The sequence below is a fragment of the Pavona decussata genome, unplaced genomic scaffold (genome assembly GCF_977016875.1).
Source record: "Pavona decussata unplaced genomic scaffold, jaPavDecu1.1 SCAFFOLD_175, whole genome shotgun sequence".
In the NCBI taxonomy this organism is placed as follows: Eukaryota; Metazoa; Cnidaria; class Anthozoa; order Scleractinia; family Agariciidae; genus Pavona; species Pavona decussata.
Genome location: NW_028145586.1, coordinates 4033025 through 4053296, shown reverse-complemented (window position 1 = coordinate 4053296; position 20272 = coordinate 4033025). Strand labels below are relative to the sequence as shown.

At 40.6% G+C, this 20272-nt stretch overlaps 1 pseudogene across 1 annotated transcript in view; it reads right to left on the bottom strand.

The window, feature by feature from the left end:
- Positions 1-20272, bottom strand: part of LOC146463753 (uncharacterized) — a 44320-nt pseudogene that overhangs the window by 3711 nt on the left and 20337 nt on the right. The window contains exon 5 of the transcript XR_014856863.1: positions 9432-11591. The product of XR_014856863.1 is annotated as an uncharacterized LOC146463753 (transcript). The remainder of the gene's footprint in view (positions 1-9431; positions 11592-20272) is intronic.

The window sequence follows — 20272 nt, the reverse complement described above, 5'->3', positions numbered from 1 at the left end:
GAGTCTGTGGAAAGAGGAGTCAAAGAGAAATTGCAGTCGCTGATTGGTCGGATAATCTGGGTTGTCTAACATCTTCAAGATGCTTTCTGTTGAAGACTCCATAAAATCTTTAAGAAACTGACTTGGTTGATCACCGTCTCCGGAAATTAAGGAACATAACAACCTTATGGCCAAAGGTACATGTCCACAAATTTGCGTAATTTGTCTGCAGTCGGAGGTGTTAACAGCTGGAAGCAATGCTTGAACTAGGGATTGAGAAGAAGCTTCATTCAAAGGTCGTATTCTTACCGACTCATGGCCTTGAAAATTCAAGTTCATAAATTGGAAGGACTCTCTTGTTGTTAAAATGAATGTCACCTTTTCATTTCGCCGAAGAATTTCTTCCAGAAGTTGAATGACGTCTTCTTTCATTTTCGGCAATCCACTTTCTAATACGTCATCGGCATTATCAAGAATAACTACCAAGGGATCTAAAATTTCGCCGACACGTTGGCAAAGCTCGTCATCCAGGGATAGACGCTGAACCGATGCTTGATCATTTGTGACAAATTGCCTGACGAGGCTAAGAAGCTTTGATGTGATATCTTCTTTTGACTGAAGTCCTCGCAGTGAGAGAAAATAGACGGGCAGTCCATGAGATTTGAGACCATGTCCCACTGCAATTGCAACCGACGTTTTTCCGAATCCTGGTGAACCCCAGACCGACACGATTCTGGTCGATTCGGAAGTAACGTGACCAACGATCTCCTGACACTCGCTCTGGCGGCCAGTGAAGTTAGGAACCATTGGAGGAAGACAAGATCTTGTCAGCGATGCTTTCGCACCTTTACAGACAAAAAAATGTATGTCAGTCTTGTTTAAAACGCAGTATCTCTTTTTCTCTCTCCCTGTAGCCTCCTTGCACCGCTCTTTTTACTGATTTGACGGTCCGAAAGCGTAAAAGTTTCATGGTGGCATCATTTGACTACAACTACCAGAAGGTATTTCGTTTTCCTTTTCCAACTCAAATTTTGCAATCAGAATGTGGAGGAAATATAACAACGGCTCTGATTAGCATGAGAAATAGAAAAATGAAGGATTCTGATTATTGTAGTCAAATGATGTCATAATCACAATGTCCTGCTTCAATAATAAGGGTGACCAAATGCGTTTCCAGGGTCTTTAGGCGTATATGCTGCGCTCGTCTGTAAGAGGCAAAGAACAGAGGAAGTGTATACAGTAAACACCCACGTATAAGAACCAGGATTTTTTAATTTAGCCTAAACAGGTTCTTATATAAATGGTGCTTAAAGCAAATTTAGGCTACCAAGTTCATAAAATAGGTTCTTATATTTTCATATGAATTTCATTTAAATGTTATAAATATCATCTCATAATACAATAAGTCATTTATACCGTAATGCCTAAAGGCAGTACAGTGCAGGTATGTCCTTAACAAAACATATGCTCAAACAAACTTATAGTCAGTCCTCTCTCTGAAATGTCATTTCAAAGTTGATACCAAGAAAATCTACCTATACACTTTTACAGCAACTCCACTGATAAGAACCTCACTTAAAATTTTGGCCTTACTAGGTTTTTATGTGGTCTGGAGGGGGCTTAAAATGAAAATTTTAACCTAACAGGTTCTTAAGACCCAGGTTCTTATACGCGGGTTTTTAGTGTATTCGTGTTTTGGTGGCTAGACGAGAGTTCACTGTTTGTGACAAGGAGGTTTCTGTAATATACAGGTAATCAAAGTAAGGTGTAACTGTCCAGCCTCGTTTTCAGGGGTTTTCCCCTAAAAAATTACAAGGTTGGGAACGAGCTTAGACTGAGTGTTTAGTTTTCCATCAAAATATTCCTTGAAGGTTTTTATTACCTCTGACGCCTATATTATGAGACTGGAAGGTCCTTACCTGAAGTCGTCAACTGAGCATCACGTTGATGTTTCTCCGATCTTAGCTCGTTAATCCTTTGTTCCAACATTGCGATGTCTCTTTTATTTGCTGTGTCGCCTTCCAGATTCAGCTTAATGGCAGCTGCCAATGCTTTTAAATCGTCGATGTCTGCAGTTATGCCCTCAAGAAACATGATGTACTTTCGAGTCTCCTCTCTGATACCTTGTTCCAATTTATGGACTTCATTTGTTGGAAAGTCCGACTCGGTCAAACTTCCAACGGCATCAATCACAGCCGTCGTAACTCCAAGAGCCATGAACGCATCTTTAGCTTGTTGCACACGTTGATCAAATGTTATTTTGTCCATCTCTGAGCTTGGCGAATGGCAAAGTGCATTTCTCAGCAGTCGAAGTTGGTCAATCGCAAGTGCAAAGGTTTCATCATTGTTTCCAACCGGGCTCACCACAGATGCATGGAAACTTCCGAAAGGTACACCACGAGGTCTAACATACAAATCAATGAGTTTTCTGTGGCGACCTGAGCTATCTGGTGAGGCGAAGGACTTCGCATAGATAGTAGCCTGGAATAAGGCGGTGCAATCCCATTCATTGTAAGACAGGTGTGTGGGAACTTTGGTTGTACCACCCTCTGTGGACGCAAACAGATTTCTCACAGCAAGGGAGTCATCCCACAGCTGGAATCTAGGGCGATGTCCAAAGGTGTTGTCCCACATGGTTTTGAAAGTCTGACGTAACGCTTTGGGGAATTCATTTAAAACGAGGGATGAAAACTTGAAGTAATTTAATTCTCCTTCTCGATAAGGCCTCAACGACATCTCGTATCAACATGTGTTACAAATGATACGGATCCAACTGGACTTGAATTAACTGAAACCAATGAGAGAATAAATTGAGGTAAATACAGTCAACTCTCGCCTTGCGGATACCTTGCTATTATGGACACCCCGACAAAACGGACAGCAGCTAAATCCCCGGCAAAAATGAATTACAGATGATTGACTAAGATAAATTTCCGCTATAACGGACTCTCGCTATTAAGGACACTAAACTCGCGGTCCCAAGGGTGTCCGCAATAAAGGGAGTTGACTGTACTCACTTCTTTAGCATTTTGAATCGCCAAATAATTGGCCTTTCTACCCTTCTTGTCAGTCGCTAACAAATGTTGAATATCTGTGGCCAAGTTGATTAAAAATTCGTCTAGTTTAGGTATGAATTCCAAGATCTTTTCGAATTATATTAATTGTTGTTACTCTAAGGTCTCTCACAGCAGTTTCCAGCATTTAATATTTTGAGAGATGAACACTATCACTTTTTATCAGTTGATACAGCGATAATGGTATCAAACGAACACCTGATCATTGGAAAGCAAGTCCTGGTCATTTCCTGGACTTAATAGCTTGCCATGAAAAACATATCCTGATCTTCAAAAACCTTTTTTAGTTTAAGTAGTCACAATTTAAAAACAAGGTAGGTGACCCCCATTTATCTATAGCATCGTGATCAGCTGCAAGTTTTTGAAAGTTTAAAAAAACTGTAAGGAGGGGTTCTTAGCCACCTGTTTTTAACATGTTATACTGTTGCTATGGTAACCTATCAAGTTGCCATAATCCCATTCATCTACTGTGCTGTTGCCGAGACGTGTTTGCGCCCTTACGAAGATGGCGTAGAAAACCATGACAAGGTCCATTGCGTATTTTAACAAATCATAACTTTCCTCGCTTTTAGTCCACGTTATAAATTTCAACCAAATGTTAGTGAAATCAATTTACATCACAAACTGAAGACTAAGATCTTTTTGCGAATTCAAGATTAACGTGATTAATAAAAGCCAATCAGCATTTTCTCACAGCATGTCGGCTCTGTGTGGCACGCATGGCGTGCGTAAAACAAAGAGAGCTCTAAGTGAAAAGGCAGCCGATTTGAAAAAAGTCCACAAAGCTGTCAAATGTCTGAGAGGATAATAGCTCTAAGTGGAAGTGATGCATAACCACCCGGAATTGTGCTTGAGACTCAAAGTATAGATTGAAATATACTGTAATCTTTTGATTGTTTTTATTTGCCCACTGAATTCATTTTCCCACTCTTTTAAAATACACTAAAATTCTCCAAATTTCGTCTGCTTGCTAAAAAAGACCCAGTTGGTTAATTAGGTGTAGAGAACGTCTCGGCTGTTTTGTTCTGCGTCAGATCAACAGTCACGACCCAAAGCCCCGAAACAATTCAGAATACAACACAGTCATTAAATAAATAGAAATAGCAGAAAGTCAGTCAGCTAAAATTAGCTCTGCGGCTCTTTTTTAGTGTCATCAATGCAGATTATCGGACGTGCAAAAATGTCCTTACAAGAGCACCTTTTCATCTTATTTTGGTCTCTAGTGATATGATTTAACGTTGGGTGGTCAGAATGGATTTAGTTAAGAGGCTCTTGCTCATATTAAACTCAACACACGCACATTTTAATTATTCATAGTCCCGAATGTAGCCAATATCAAACCGACAAACATGAGTCAAAGTTCCCTCTGTATTTCAGATCAACACCAGAAAATATTTTCCTTTATCAAAAAACTAGTAAAAAGTCCATCACCATTTCAGATAAGTGGGTACTGAGATACCCTGCTTCAATCTTTAAGTGATTTCAGCCAGGTGAAACCACCTGAATGGCACCCAGATATCCGATGGGAGTGCGATGCATGGTAATGCCATATAATGAAACAACACACACTGAGAGCCTAGTAAAATACGCCAGATTATTCAAATCAAATTTGTCCGTGCCATTCACAGTTTGCTGCAAAGAATCCTTGTCATCGTCATTACTGGGTCCCGGCTAAAACTAACTCAGTAATCTTGAAAACAACCTTCTAGTTGAACTTGTCTTTCAGTCCTTTGCATTAATTTCAATAATAACATACCGTTGTTAAACAGTTTCAAAACGTGTCCTTATAACGCAGCTCCCGACGGATGAGCAATTAGATTCAAAAGTCAGTCTAACTGAGTTTGCAAGATAAAGACTAAATTATGTGCGCATGTAAGCACTTATTTACAAGAGCTTCCGTTTTATTTTGAGCAACAGTGTACAGTCAACTCCCTTTATTGCGAACATCCTCGGCACCACGAGTTAGTGTCCTTAATAGCGAGAGTCTGTAATAGCAGGAATTTATTTCAGTCAAATGTCTGTAATTTATTTTTGCCGGGGATTTAGCTGCTGTCGGTATTATCGGGATGTCCATAATAGCGAGGTGTCCGCAAGGCGAGAGTTGACCGTAATTACATAAAAAGAAACACCTACTCTTTCAGGAGTTCATACAATTGGGTGCTTAGGACTCTAAATTTTTGACGGCGAATCGCGCGCGAAGCTCAAAAGCTTTCCTCTGCTTGAAACTTCGCCTCGACAGCATTTCAGTTCCTCGAAGGTCAGGCGACGTTCGAAGACGACAGGGCGGAAGCTGTAAGTTCTGTCTTGGAGCCACGAAGCCCAATGTTTCCTCATTAAATCGGATGCAAAACTCCAACTCAACCTTTGGTGACAGCCCTGGAAACCTTCTTTATGCCGCAAAAACACTGAGTAAGATTCAATTTCAAATATTCGAGTATCCAGCGGCACTGATCAAAGATCAATTTAGCGGCTTAGTCAAGGACTACGCCAGGGAGTTTTCTAAATAATTCTATACTAAAACTAGCAAGTTGTACCGTCATAAGCCTTTAAGCTATACATTCAACATACAATACCTGAATGAACGGCTTCAGTCTTGAGAAAGTTGTTGGGGGACACTATAAACGGCGGTTTATTACTCCTCCTCAAAGCAAATTACTTGCAAACTCTTATGAGTTACATTCCGACAATACGACAAATAATGCTGCGAAATGCAGCGTGACTCCCTCAGGCAATTTACGCAATAGTTAGAACCTTCACAGTAGTGGGGTTTCCCGGCGTATCAAAACTGAAAATTCCAAACTATTTATGTCAGCGGAGAATTTATAATTGTCATTTGCGATGGACGCGACGGTGTGTAAAAACAAAATAATAATAAAAACAAACTTTCGCGAATCGCTGGCGCGGAAGAAACCTCCAATACAGGAGTACGCGGGTTCAAAGTACATTTGTTCAATCCAACATGGTTTACAATCTTCACACTGATTTTAGCAGCCTTAAGGCTAGTTTACACGTGAGATAAGCATATGCACGAGGTGACATACGCAGGCGCAGTGAATTAAAATTTTGGCGCCAAAATGTTAAATCCAAGATGGAGGACGCCGAGGAACTATTCAGTGACGAGGAGATGTTGTTGCTTGTTCTTCTCTTGCGATTAAGCTTGTGTTATCCCGTTTTACACGGTCGACGCAACGACGCAAACATAAGTGCAAGCACAAGTAAAAGGAATGATTTTCTTTTCTTGTGCTTACGTTTATGCTTGGGCTTATACTTGCGTCATTCCCGGTTTACACGTTGGTTTCTTGTGCTTATGCTTGCGTCGTTCTTGTAAACCAGCCTTTAGAGCCAATTATTTACATAGATATGATTGGAGACTGAATCGAGCTTTAAACGAGGACTCCAGAAATCACGGCTACTGTTCTTAGCTAAGCTTGGTCTTATCGTCTTCATTAGAACATGGGGTAGCCGGTCGCAGCTCATGAAGTCTACAACTAACCGTTGCTTTGCAAGTCCGGTTATTGTTTTGACTTCACCTTGGTTACCAAGATTGTATGTTCATGCACTGCATACATTTTCGTGCATTTCATGATTAACATTGAAGTAAAGTACGGTCAACAAATTTAAGATTAAGGAAGAAATTTTTTCTTTGCAGTATTCAGCTTTCTATTTTGGGACACTGAGAATAAGGGCTACAATAGCACTAGCAAGACCAAAAGTTATTGGAGAGTAATAAGGTAAGAAAATTTAAAAAAAATCCCGACAGAGAAAGAGTTTGACGAGCAAGGGAGCCAATGAGCACTTGGCTGCAAATACGACAGTGTGAGACTCTCCACTGGCAACTGGAATTGTAGACCACAAAATAGTCGTATTTTGCAAATCGATGAAAAGCCGCTAAGCGTGTCCCCCCAGTCCCACTCTGTGATTATACACTCGCTCCAGACAGACCGCGCGCATACGAATGACAAACCAATGCAAAATATACGACAGTTTTGCAGTCCACTGGAACTGAAGGTTGCCCTTTAAGCAATTAACCAGACTTGCCACTGATTGCTTCCAGAAGCGAAACCGGTTCCGAAAATCTCCGTGGTCTGCTTCTAGTTTGAACTTTTCCCTTCCTGTCTGTTTTTTTTTAAATTTTCCTAATGTACTGGGTCCGCAATAATTGGCTTGCACTGTTGCGGGTTCCCTGCCATATTGTGTTCTTATTGTATTCCGTAAGTTGTTAATCGTTATTGTTACGTATTTTCTGTTGGTGAAGCTAATAAAATACAATGAAATAAAATAAAACATAAATATTGTTTAAATAAGCAGTGGCATCTCAGGAAAATCCCTGGGCTTAGACCTCAACGACGATTTCTTAATCTCGGTTTTAATAATAATCTGTGGACATCCAGTGGAAAAAGCAAACAAGGCCTACCCCTCGGCAATGCCAGTAATGGCCTTTTATGTTACGTTTGCATGCAGGAATTTCAATCTTCTGGGAAATACTCAGATTTGATACATATTCAAGTCGGCCGGCTTGAATGTTTGGTTGTTGACTGTTGTCTTGGAGGCGCATAAATGGAAGAAAAGGGGAAATTATGAAGATGAGTAGACAAGAATGACGTATGAAGGGGTCCCACTTCTCTGCGATCAGAGGAGAGGGAAGGAAAATCACAGGTTGATCCAGAAGCCGTCTCTGCTCTTTTCTTTGTGAAAGCTGAGTCGTAGTGTTCAAACCAAATTTGTTTAACGAGGGTGACACTTAACAATCCGACAACTGACAAACCTGTAGCCCTCGGATTCCAGTTCGAATTGGAACTCCAAAAGTCAAACCTCTGTGTCATGGTTTCACGTTTTTACCAGGCAGTTTCTCTAAACGTATGTACACTAAAAGGCGGTGTGACCCGGACTGTACAGAAAACCAACAACTTTATTATTAATCTTAAAGGAAACCTCCACTGATGAAATAAGTTAACGTTAAATTGTTGAAACTACAATCTTAATTTACATTTTGTTGGAAAACATGGAAATAATGTTTCTGTGTTGGACAAAACAGGATTTGCTTATTGCTCATTTTCCCTTTTAAATTTCATGGGCGCCACCAAGTTGGATTTCATGACGTAATACGGTAGTTCAATTGTTTCACACAAAAGAACTTCCGTTCACTGACAATAATGGCAACCGTATGACGTCACAAAATCCAAAATGGCGGCGCGCGGGAAATTTAAAAGCGAAAATAGACAATAATCGTATCAAATTTTTAGCACACTTGAATGTTATTTCTACGTTTTGAAGCACGATAAAAGTCGGACCCAGTTGACAAAACACCACAGGGCCGGGAAGAAACCTCCCTTCATTTCCCTCAATTACGAATGGTTTTCTCTCCCAGAGTACAAAGACTCAGACCTAAATGTGACAACCATCCGATGAACGCCATTTGAAAACCTGGGCATACAATTGAACAGCTTTAATTCTGGGTGAGTATTTAGAACAAGAATTTTAGTATGTAAATCAATATTAATTGCAGCCATTCAAAAAGTACTTCCTTATCGTAGAAGTCTTTCTAATTTTGCTGCTTACTTAACTTAAACTCAGTTGAAAGTTTTCAATTGTTCCTTATATACAACTATGTACAACAACAGCTTTTTAGTCAAACCGTCCCTAGAACTTTTACGTCTGTTTACACGAAGGACTGTGACAGAAGAGCCTGTGTCCACCCACCTAACCGAGCTATCCTGAGTTCGCCAACTTTTTATTATACAATAACTTTATTTAATGGCCTTTATCCATGCTTTAATGGAATGATCCCTATATTATTTTACTACTTTTTTACTTTACATGCCAGGGTGCATCGAGTAGCTCTTGGCTTAACAGTTCAAAGTCAGTGTCGTTAGTATATCTAGAATCGATGATACGTACTTTGTGTTTGCACACTTGTTCTACATTTTCGCCGTAAATGAGGTAACGGTCACTTAACCAAAGCTGATAGACACCACATTTATTGAACATCTCTTGGGTGTTAGTAAATAACACATCTATTAGTGATTCAGAATAAGCAGTTAACCTAAAGGACTCATTAATCATGCAGTGCACACCATTGACCTCTTCCAGATCTACAAGAATCTTCCCATCTCCGTTATCTGGTTCTAGTCTCGTTCTAGTAAAAGCTGATACTGTGTCATTCCGATGTCACGGTAACCATGAGCTGTTTTTGCATGTCCTTCTCCAAATAGTTTTCTTCTAACATCAAACGCGTGCTGGTGTGACTGGAGGGCAGAGGTGTAGTCACCAAGCTGATATTGTGTGATCCCAAGTGAATGGTAACTATAAGCTGTGTCTGTATGTTCTTCTCCAAACAGTCACCAAGCTGATATTGTGTGATCCCAAGTGAATGGTAACTATAAGCTGTGTCTGTATGTTCTTCTCCAAACAGTTTTCGTCTAACATCTAACGCGTGCTAATGTGACTGCAGGGAAGAGGTGTAGTCACCAAGCTGATATTGTGTGATCCCGATCTCACCGTAACTATGAGCTGTTTTTGAAGGTTCTTCTCCAAATAGTTTTCTTCTAACATGTAACGCGTGCTGGTGTGACTGCAGGGCAGAGGTGTAGTCACCAAGCTGGTATTGTGTGATCCTGAGTAAATGATAACTATGAGTTGTGTCTGTATGTTCCTCTCCAAACAGTTTTCTTCTAACATCTAACGCCTGCTGGTCTGACTGGAGAGCAGAGTTGTAGTCACCAAGCTGATATTGTGTGATCCCGATCTCACGGTAACTATGAGCTGTTTTTGAAGGTTCTTCTACAAATAGTTTTCTTCTAACATCTAACGCGTGCTGGTGTGACTGCAGGGAAGAGGTGTTGTCACCAAGCTGATATTTTGTGATCCCGAGTGAATGGTACCTAGCAGCTGTGTCTGCATGTTATTCTCCAAACAGTTTTCTTCTAACATCTAACGCATGCTGGTGTGACTGGATAGCAGAGGTGTAGTCACCAAGCTGATATTGTGTGATCCCGATCTCATAGTAACTAACAGCTGTTTCTGCATGTTCTTCTCCAAATAGTTTTCTTCTAACATCTAACGCGTGCTGGTGTGACTGCAGGGAAGAGGTGTAGTCACCAAGCCGATATTGTGAGATCCCGAGAAAATGGTAACTATGAGCTGTGTCTGCATGTTCTTCTCCAAACAGTTTTCTTTTAACATCTAACGCCTGCTGGTGTGACTGGAGAGAAGAGGTGTAGTCACCAAGCTAATATTGTGTCATCCCGATCTCATGGTAACTATGAGCAGTGTCTGCATGCTCTTCTCCAAATAGTTTTCTTCTAAGATCTAACGCGTGCTGGTGTGACTGTAGAGCAGAGGTGTAGTCACCAAGCCGAAATTGTGTGATTCCGATCTCATTGTAACTTTTAGCGGTCTCTGCATGTTCTTCTCCAAACAGTTTTCTTCTAACATCTAACGCGTGCTGGTGTGACTGGAGGGCAGAGGTGTAGTCACCAAGCTGATATTGTGTGATCCCGATCTCACGGTAACTATGACCTGTGTCTGCATGTTCTTCTCCAAACAGTTTTCTTCTAACATCTAACGCGTTCTGGTATGACTGTAGAGCAGAGGTGTAGTCACCAAGCAAATATTGTGTGACTCCGATCCCATGGTAACTATCAGTTGTACTTGCATGTTCTTCTCCTAATAGTTTTCTTCTAACATCTAACGCGTGCTGGTGTGACTGGAGAGCAGAGGTGTAGTCACCAAGCTGATATTGTGTCATCCCGAGTGAATGGTAACTATTAGCTGTGCTTGTATGTTCTTCTCCAAACAGTTTTCTTCTTACATCTAACGCGTGCTGGTCTGACTGGAGAGCAGAAGTGTAGTCACCAAGCAGATATTGTGTCATCGAGAGTGAATGGTAACTATCAGCTGTGTTTGCATGTTCTTCTCCAAACAGTTTTCTTCTAACATCTAACGCCTGCTGGTCTGACTGTAGAGCAGAGGTGTAGTCACCAAGCAGATATTGTGTGACTCCGATCCCATGGTAACTATCAGCTGTAATTGCATGTTCTTCTCCTAATAGTTTTCTTCTAACATCCAACGCGTGCTTGTGTGACTGGAGAGCAGAGGTGTGGTCACCAAGCTTACTCTGTGTGATCCCGAGTGAATGGTAACTATTAGCTGTGTCTACATGTTCTTCTCCAAACAGTTTTCTTTTAACATCTAACGCCTGCTGGTGTGACTGGAGAGAAGAGGTGTAGTCACCAAGCTGATATTGTGTCATCCCGATCTCATGGTAACTTTGAGCTGTGTCTGCATGTTCTTCTCCAAACAGTTTTCTTCTAACATCTAACGCGTGCTGGTGTGACTGTAGAGCAGAGGTGTAGTCACCAAGCAGATATTGTGTGACTCCGATCCCATGGTAACTATCAGCTGTACTTGCATGTTCTTCTCCTAATAGTTTTCTTCTAACATCTAACGCGTGCTTGTGTGACTGGAGAGCAGAGGTGTAGTCACCGAGGTGGTATTGTGTGATCCCGAGTGAATGGTAACTGTTTGCTGTGCTTCTGTGTTCTTTTCCAAAAAGCCCTAGTGTTATTTCTAACGAACGCATATTTGCTTCAAGAGCCTCCTGATAGTTTTCATTGCTTTGGTGAACCGTACCAAGATCCAAGTAACACTTAGCAAGTGCTTCACTATGTACTTGATAACGGGAGATAGAGGCTTCCTTATGTTTGCTGGAATTACCTTCGCTGTAATTACATTGCTTGAGAGCTGTTTGATGAAAATTGATTCTTTCTTTGTACAGTTTCACTTGGTCTTCAATGCAGATGAAGTCCCCTATCAAGGTTATCAAGGTGGCAACAATGCGATGGAAATTGAACAAACCCGGAGAGACTAGGATCTCCGTTTCCACTTCTTTTAGTATTTGAAAAACAGTATTACTTAAATACTGCCTTGTATCAGTATCAATAAAATTCTTTGCTGCTTTGCTGACAAGAAAGATGACTTCTAGTTTAAGTGGCTGATTAAGAAGAACGCTGGTGTCTCTTTGAGGGTTCGTTTCATTTTCAGTCTTTGCTTTTCCTTGTTTTTCCAGTGGCGGAATAACAAGTAACTGTGTGTCTCCAGCCATTCTGCATTCATTCTGTGCCATTCTGAAAAACTTAGTGGAGTTTGACACGTTCGTTTTAAATTTGTAGAAAGAAGCAAGGATCTGGAAAATGACAGCTCTAAGGATGATTTGCTGCGGAGTTCCGTGCATTAAAGGAAATGCCTCAAGTAAACAGTGAATTCCATCTTCTGTTTTTCCGGTTACAATTTGGCAGATTCCTAAGTAGCACAAACGTTTGCCTTCTTCCACGGAAACTGAACTGGACGAGACTTGCATGTTTTTCGCGTGAGAAAGCCGCTGTATATTTCCGCTAGCAGCCTCATTCACTACATTTCTAAAACAACTGGAAATAAGTAATTGCCTGTAGTACACACGTTCGCCAAGGTTATCTGCAGCCTGTAAAGCTTTGTTGAAAATATCGTCAAAGTTGTTTTGCTCAGTACCACTCCAAAATAACGAGACTAAAAAGATCTCCGCCTTAACCAAGACTTGAAAAACACTCGAAGCTGTCCTGGGATCCAAAATACCCTCTAAAATGCTTGTAAGAATAATATGTTTATCTTCGTAGAATGCTATAAATGCTTCCATGGAGTGACCAGTAAGAAATTGGTCGTTCAGCTTCTCGAAGAGGGAAACGTAAAACGCATTGAAGCGGGATTTTGAGTTTAAAACCGTTTCTTTCATTTCTTGTTCCCCCTTTTCTCTTGCAAATGATTGAATTAGCTTGTGCATTGAGAATGACCCGAGGTTTGCAGTTGAATCGAGAAGGGATTTCCTCAGGAGGCTTTGTAATATCTTCTTGGCATCGAAAATTCTTGTCTCTCCTAAAACAGCTGCAGCGACCTCGATAGTGAAATTTGAAGGAAGAATGCATAAGGAAACTAGCGCCTCTTTTTCTTTTGCAGAGAGTCTGTGGAAAGAGGAGTCAAAAAGAAATTGCAGTCGCTGATTGGTCGGATAATCTGGGTTGTCTAACATCTTCAAGATGCTTTCTGTTGAAGATTTCATAAAATCTTTAAGAAACTGACTTGGTTGATCACTGTCTCCGGAAATTAAGGAACATAACAACCTTATAGTCAAAGGTACATGTCCACAAATTTGCGTAATTCGTCTGCAGTTGGAGGTGTTAACAGCTGGAAGCAATGCGTGAACTAGGGATTGAGAAGAAGCTTCATTCAAAGGTCGTATTCTTACAGACTCAAGTCCTTGAAAATTCAAGTTCATGAATTGGAAGGACTCTCTTGTTGTTACAATGAATGTCACCTTTTCATTTCGCCGAAGAATTTCTTCCAGAAGTTGAATGACGTCTTCTTTCACTTTCGGTAATCCACTTTCTAATACGTCATCGGCATTATCAAGAATAACTATCAAGGGATCTAAAATTTCGCCAACACGTTGGCAAAGCTCGTCATCCAGGGATAGACGCTGAACCGATGCTTGATCATTTGTGGCAAATTGCCTGACAAGGCTAAGAAGCTTTGATGTGATATCTTTTTTTGACTGAAGTCCTCGCAGTGAGAGAAAATAGACGGGCAGTCCTTCAGATTTGAGACCATGTCCCACTGCAATTGCAACCGACGTTTTTCCGAATCCCGGTGAACCCCAGACCGACACGATTCTGGTCGATTCGGAAGTAACGTGACCGATGATCTCCTGACACTCTGTTTGGCGGCCAGTGAAGTTAGGAACCATTGGAGGAAGGCAGGATCTTGTCAGCGATGCTTTCGCACCTTTAAAGACAAAAAAATGTATGTCAGTTTTGTTTAAAACGCGGCCTCTCTCTTTCTCTCTCCCTGTGGCCTCCTTGCACCGCTCTCTTTACTGATTTAATGGTCCGCGACCTTTGGAGTAAACTAGGGTTAATTTCTGGCATTAGTCATGTAATGAATAAAGTAAACCAAAGATATTTCGCCAATTCTGTTCTTAACCTGAGCAAAAACAGCATCCCCAATAGGAGAAAGATTTTAACGTCATTCCTGTTATTTCAGGTTCAGTAAAGGGTAAAAGTTTCATGGTGGCCTCATTTGACTACGACTACCAGAAGGCATTTCGTTTTCCTTTTCCAACTCAAATTTTCGATCAGAATATGGAGGAAATAACGAAAGCTATGATTAGCATGAAAAATAGAAAAATGAAGGGTTCTGATTATTATAGTCAAATGATGTCATAGTTACAATGTCCTGCTTCAATAATAAGGGTGACCAAATCCGTTTCCAGGGTCTTTAGGCGTATATGCTGCGCTCGTCTGTAAGAGGCAAAGAACAGAGGAAGTGTATACAGTAAAAACCCATGTATAAGAACCAGGATTTTTAAATTTAGCCTAAACAGGTTCTTATATAAATGGTACTTAAAGCAAGTTTAGGCTACCAAGTTCATCAAATAGGTTCTTATATTTTCATATGAATTTCATTTAAATGTTATAAATATCATCTCATAATACAATAAGTCATTTATACCGTAATACCTAAAGGCAGTACAGTGCAGGTATGTCCTTAACAAAACATATGCTCAAACAAACTTATAGTCAGTCCTCTCTCTGAAATGTCATTTCAAAGTTGATACCAAGAAAATCTACCTATACACTTTTACAGCAACTCCACTGATAAGAACCTCACTTAAAATTTTAGCCTTACTAGGTTTTTATGTGGAGGGAGCTTAAAATGAAAATTTTAACCTAACAGGCTCTTAAGACCCAGTTTCTTATACGCGGGTTTTTACTGTATTTGTGTTTTGGTCGCTAGACGAGAGTTCACTGTTTGTGACAAGGAGGTTTCTGTAATATACAGGTAATCAAAGTAAGGTGTAACTGTCCAGCCTGGTTTTCAGGGATTTTCCCCTAAAAAATTACAAGGTTGGGAACGAGCTTAGACTAAGTGTTAAGTTTTCCATCAAAATATTCCTTGAAGGTTTTTATTACCTCTGACGCCTATATTATGAGACTGGAAGGTCCTTACCTGAAGTCGTCAACTGAGCATCGCGTTGATGTTGCTCCGATCTTAGCTCGTTAATCCTTTGTTCCAACATTGCGATGTCTCTTTTATTTGCTGTGTCGCCTTCCAGATTCAGCTTAATGGCAGCTGCCAATGCTTTTAAATCGTCGATGTCTGCAGTTATGCCCTCAAGAAACATGATGTACTTTCGAGTCTCCTCTCTGATACCTTGTTCCAATTTATGGACTTCATTTGTTGGAAAGTCCAACTCGGTCAAACTTCCAACGGCATCAATCACAGCCGTCGTAACTCCAAGAGCTATGAACGTATCTTTAGCTATTTGCACACGTTGATCAAATGTTATTTTGTCCATCTCTGAGCCTGGCGAATGGCAAAGTGCATTTCTCAGCAGTCGAAGTTGATCAATCGCAAGTGCAAAGGTTTCAGCATTGTTTCCAACCTTGCTCAACACGGATACATGAAAACTTCCGGAAGGTACACCACGAGGCTTTACATACAAATCACTGAGTGTTCTGCGGTGACCTGAGCTATCTGGTAACGCGAAGGACTGCGCAAAGATAGTAGCCTGGAATAAGGCGGTGCAATCCCATTCATTGTAAGACAGGTTTTTAGGAACTCTGGTTGTACCACCCTCTGTGGACACAAACAGATTTCTCACAGCAAGGGAGTCATCCCAGAGTTGGAATCCTGGGCGATGTCCAAAGGTGTTGTCCCACATGGTTTTGAAAGTCTGACGTAACGCTTTGGGGAATTCATTTAAAACGAGGGATGAAAACTTGAAGTAATTTAATTCTTCGTCTCGATAAGGCCTCAACGCCATCTCGTATCAACATGTGTTACAAATGATACGGATCCAACTGGACTTGAATTAACTGAAACCAATGAGAGAATAAATTGAGGTAAATACTCACTTCTTTAGCATTTTGAATCGCCAGAAAATTGGCCTTTCTACCCTTCTTGTCAGTCGCCAACAAATGTTGAATATCTGTGGCCAAGTTGATTCAAAATTGGTCTAGTTTAGGTATGAATTCCAAGATCTTTTCGAATTATATTAATTGTTGTTACTTTAAGGTCTCTCACAGCAGTTTCCAGCATTTATATTTTGAGAGATGAACACTACCACTTTTTATCAATTGATAAAACGATAATGGTATCAAACGAACACCTGATCATTGGAAAGCAAGTCCTGGTCACTTTCTGGACTTAATAGCTTGCCATGAAAAGCATAACCTGATTAAAAAAACCTTTTCTAGTTTAGGTAGTTACAATTTAAAAACAAGCTAGGTGACCCCCATTTATCTATGGCATCGTGATCAGCTGCAAGTTTTTCAAAGTTTAAAAAAACTATAAGGAGGGGTTCTTAGCCACCTGTTTTTAACTTGTTATACTGTTACTATGGTAACCTATCAAGTTGCCATAATCCTGTTCATTTACTGTGCTGTTGCCAAGACGTGTCTTCGCCCTTACGAAGATGCCGTAGAAAACCATGACAGGGTCCACTGCGTATTTTAACAAATCATAACTTTCCTCGCTTTTAGTCCACGTCATAAATTTCAACCAAATGTTAGTGAAAACAATTTACATAACAAACTGAAGACTAAGATGTTTTTGCGAATTCAAGATTAACGTGATCAATACAAAACCAATCAGCATTTTCTCACAGCTTGTCGGCTCTGTGTGGCACGCATGGCGTGCGTAAAAGAAAGAGAGTTCTAAGTGGAAAGGCAGCCGATTTGAAAAAAATCCATAAAGCTGTCAAATGTCTGAGAGGATAATAGCTCTAAGTGGAAGTGATGCATAACCACCCGGAATTGTGCTTGAGACTCAAAGTATAGATTGAAATATACTGTAATCTTTTGATTGTTTTTATTTGCTCACTGGATTCATTTTCCCACTATTTTAAAATACACTAATATTCTCCAAATTTCGTCTGCTTGCTAAAAAAGACCCACTTGGTTAGGTGTAGAGAATGTCTCGGCTGTTTTGTTCTGAGTCAGATCAACAGTCACGACCCAAAGCCCCGAAACAATTCAGAATACAACACAGTCAGTAAATAAATAGAAATAGCAGAAAGCCAGTCAGCTAAAATTAGCTCGGCGGCTCTTGTTTAGTGTCATCAATGCGGATTATCGGACGTGCAAAAATGTCCTTGCAAGAGCACCTTTTTATCTCATTTTGGTCTCTAGTGATATGACTTAACGTTGTGTGGTCAGGATGGATTTAGTTAAGAGGCTCTTGCCCAAAACTCAACACACACACATTTTAATTATTCATAATTCCGAATGAAGCCAATATCAAACCGACAAAAATGAGTCAAACTTCCCTTTCTATTTCAGATCAACACCAGAAAATCTTTTCCTTTATCAAAAAACTAGTAAAAAGTCCATCACCATCTCAGATGAGTGGGTACTGAGATACCCTGCTTCAATCTTTAAGTGATTTCAGACAAGTGAAACCACTTAAACGGCACCCAGATGTGCGCATGCTTATACACGTTGTACAAGGGAGGGGTGGGTAGATCTTACCTTTTGGTAATATATAATGAAACAACACACACTGAGAGCCTAGTAAAATAAGCAATATTATTCAAATCAAATTTGTCCGTGTCATTCACAGTTTGCTGCAAAGAATTCGGGTCATCGTCATTACTGGGTCTCGGCTACAACTAACTCAGTAAGAACAACTTTTCAGTTGAACTTGTCTTTCAGTCCTTTGCATTAATTTCAATAATAACATACCGTTCTTAAACAGTTTCAAAACGTGTCCTAATAACGCAGCTCCCGACGGATGAGCAATTAGATTCAAAATTCAGTCTAACTGAGTTTGCAAGATAAAGACTAAATTATGTGCGCATGTAAGCACTTATTTACAAGAGCTTCCGTTTTATTTTTAAAAACAGTGTACAGTCAACTCCCTTTATTGCGAACATCCTCGGCACCACGAGTTAGTGTCCTTAATAGCGAGAGTCTGTAATAGCAGGAATTTATTTCAGTCAAATGTCTGTAATTTATTTTTGCCGGGGATTTAGCTGCTGTCCGTATTATCGGGGTGTCCATAATAGCAAGGTGTCCGCAAGGCGAGAGTTGACCGTAATTACATAAAAAGAAACACCTACTCCTTCAGGAGTTCATACAAATGGGTGCTTAGGACTAAAATTTTTGACGGCGAATCGTGCGCGAAGCTCAAAGGCTTTCCTCTGCTTGAAACTTCGCTTCGACAGCATTTCAGTTTCTCGAAAGTCAGGCGACGTTCGAAGACGACAGGGCGGGAGCTGCAAGTTCTGTCTTGGAGCCATGAAGCCCCACTTTTCCTCATTAAAAGATGCAAAACTCCAAAGTTGTTGGGGGACACTATAAACGGCGGTTTATTACCCCACCTCAAAGCAAATGACTTGCAAACTCTTATGAGTTACATTCCGACGATGCCGACAAATAATGTTGCGAAATGCAGCGTGACTCCTTCAGGCAATTTACGCAATAGCTAGAACCTTCACAGTAGTGGGGTTTCCTGGCGTATCGAAACTGAAAATTCCAAACTATTTATGTCAGCGGAGAATTTATAATTGTCATTTGCGATGGACGCGACGGTGTGTAAAAACAAAATAATAATAAAAACAAACTTTCGCGAATCGCTGGCGCGGAAGAAACCTCCAATACAGGAGTACGCGGGTTCAAAGTACATTTGTTCAATGCAACATGGTTTACAATCTTCACACTGATTTTAGCAGCCTTAAGGCTAGTTTACACGTGAGATAAGCATATGCACGAGGTGACATACGCAGGCGCAGTGAATTAAAATTTTGGCGCCAAAATGTTAAATCCAAGATGGAGGACGCCGAGGAAGTATTCAGTGACGAGGAGATGTTGTTGCTTGATCTTCTCTCGTGATTAAGCTTGTGTTATCCCGTTTTACACGGGCGACGCAACAAGCACAAGGATTTCCTTTTCTTGTGCTTACGTTTATGCTTGCGCTTATACTTGCGTCACCCCCGGTTTACACGTTGGTTTCTTGTGCTTATATTATGCTTGCGTCGTTCTTGCAAACCAGCCTTTAGGGCCGATTATTTACATAGATCTGGTTGTAGACTGAATCGAGCTTTAAACGAGGACTCCAGAAATCACGGCTACAGTGCTTAGCTAAGCTTGGTCTTAACGGCATCATTAGAACATGGGGTAGCCGGCCGCAGCTCATGAAGTCTACAACTAACCGTTGCTTTGCAAGTCCGGTTATTGTTTTGACTTCACATTGGTTACCAAGATTGTATGTTCAAGCACTGCATACATAATCGCCCATTTCATAATTAACATTAAAGTAAAGTACGGTCAACAAATTTTAGATTAAGGAAGAAATTTTGTCATTGCAGTATTCAGCTTTCGATTTTGGGACACTGAGAATAAGGGCTACAATAGCACTAGCAAGAACAAAAGTTATTGGAGAGTAATTTTAGAGTGCTTCGACGCGACGGATCCCAGTCAAAGTGATTTGAAGGCACTACAAGGATGCTAAAAATAATAAAAAATCCCGACAGAGAAAGAGTTTGACGAGCACGGGAGCCAATGAGCACTTGGCTGCAAATACGACAGTGTGAGATTCTCCACTGGCAACTGGAATTGTAGACCACAAAACAGTTGTATATTTTAAATCGATCGAACGCCGCTAAGCGTCTCCCCCCAATCCCACTCTGTGATTATACACTCGCTCCAGACCTTTCGTGCGAAGACCGCGCGCATACGAATGACAGACCAATGCAAAATATACGACAGTTTTGGAGTCCACTGGAACTGAAGGTTGCCCTTTAAGCAATTAACCAGACTTGCCACTGATTGCCTCCAGAAGCGAAACCGGTTCCGAAAATCTCCGTGGTCTGCTTCTAGTTTGAACTTTTCCCTTCCTGTCTTTTTATTTTAAATTTTTCTAATGTACTGGGTCCGCAGTAATTGGCTTGCGCTGTTGCGGGTTCCCTGCCATATTTTGTTGTTAATGTATTCTGTAAGTTGTTGATCATTATTGTAACGTATTTTCTGTTGGCGAAGCAAATAAAATACAATAAAATAAAATACAACATAAATGTTGTTTAAATAAGCAGTGGCATCTCGGGAAAATCCCTGGGCTTAGACCTCAACGACGATTTCTTAATCTCGGTTTTAATAATAATCTGTGGACATCCAGTGGAAAAAGCAAACAAG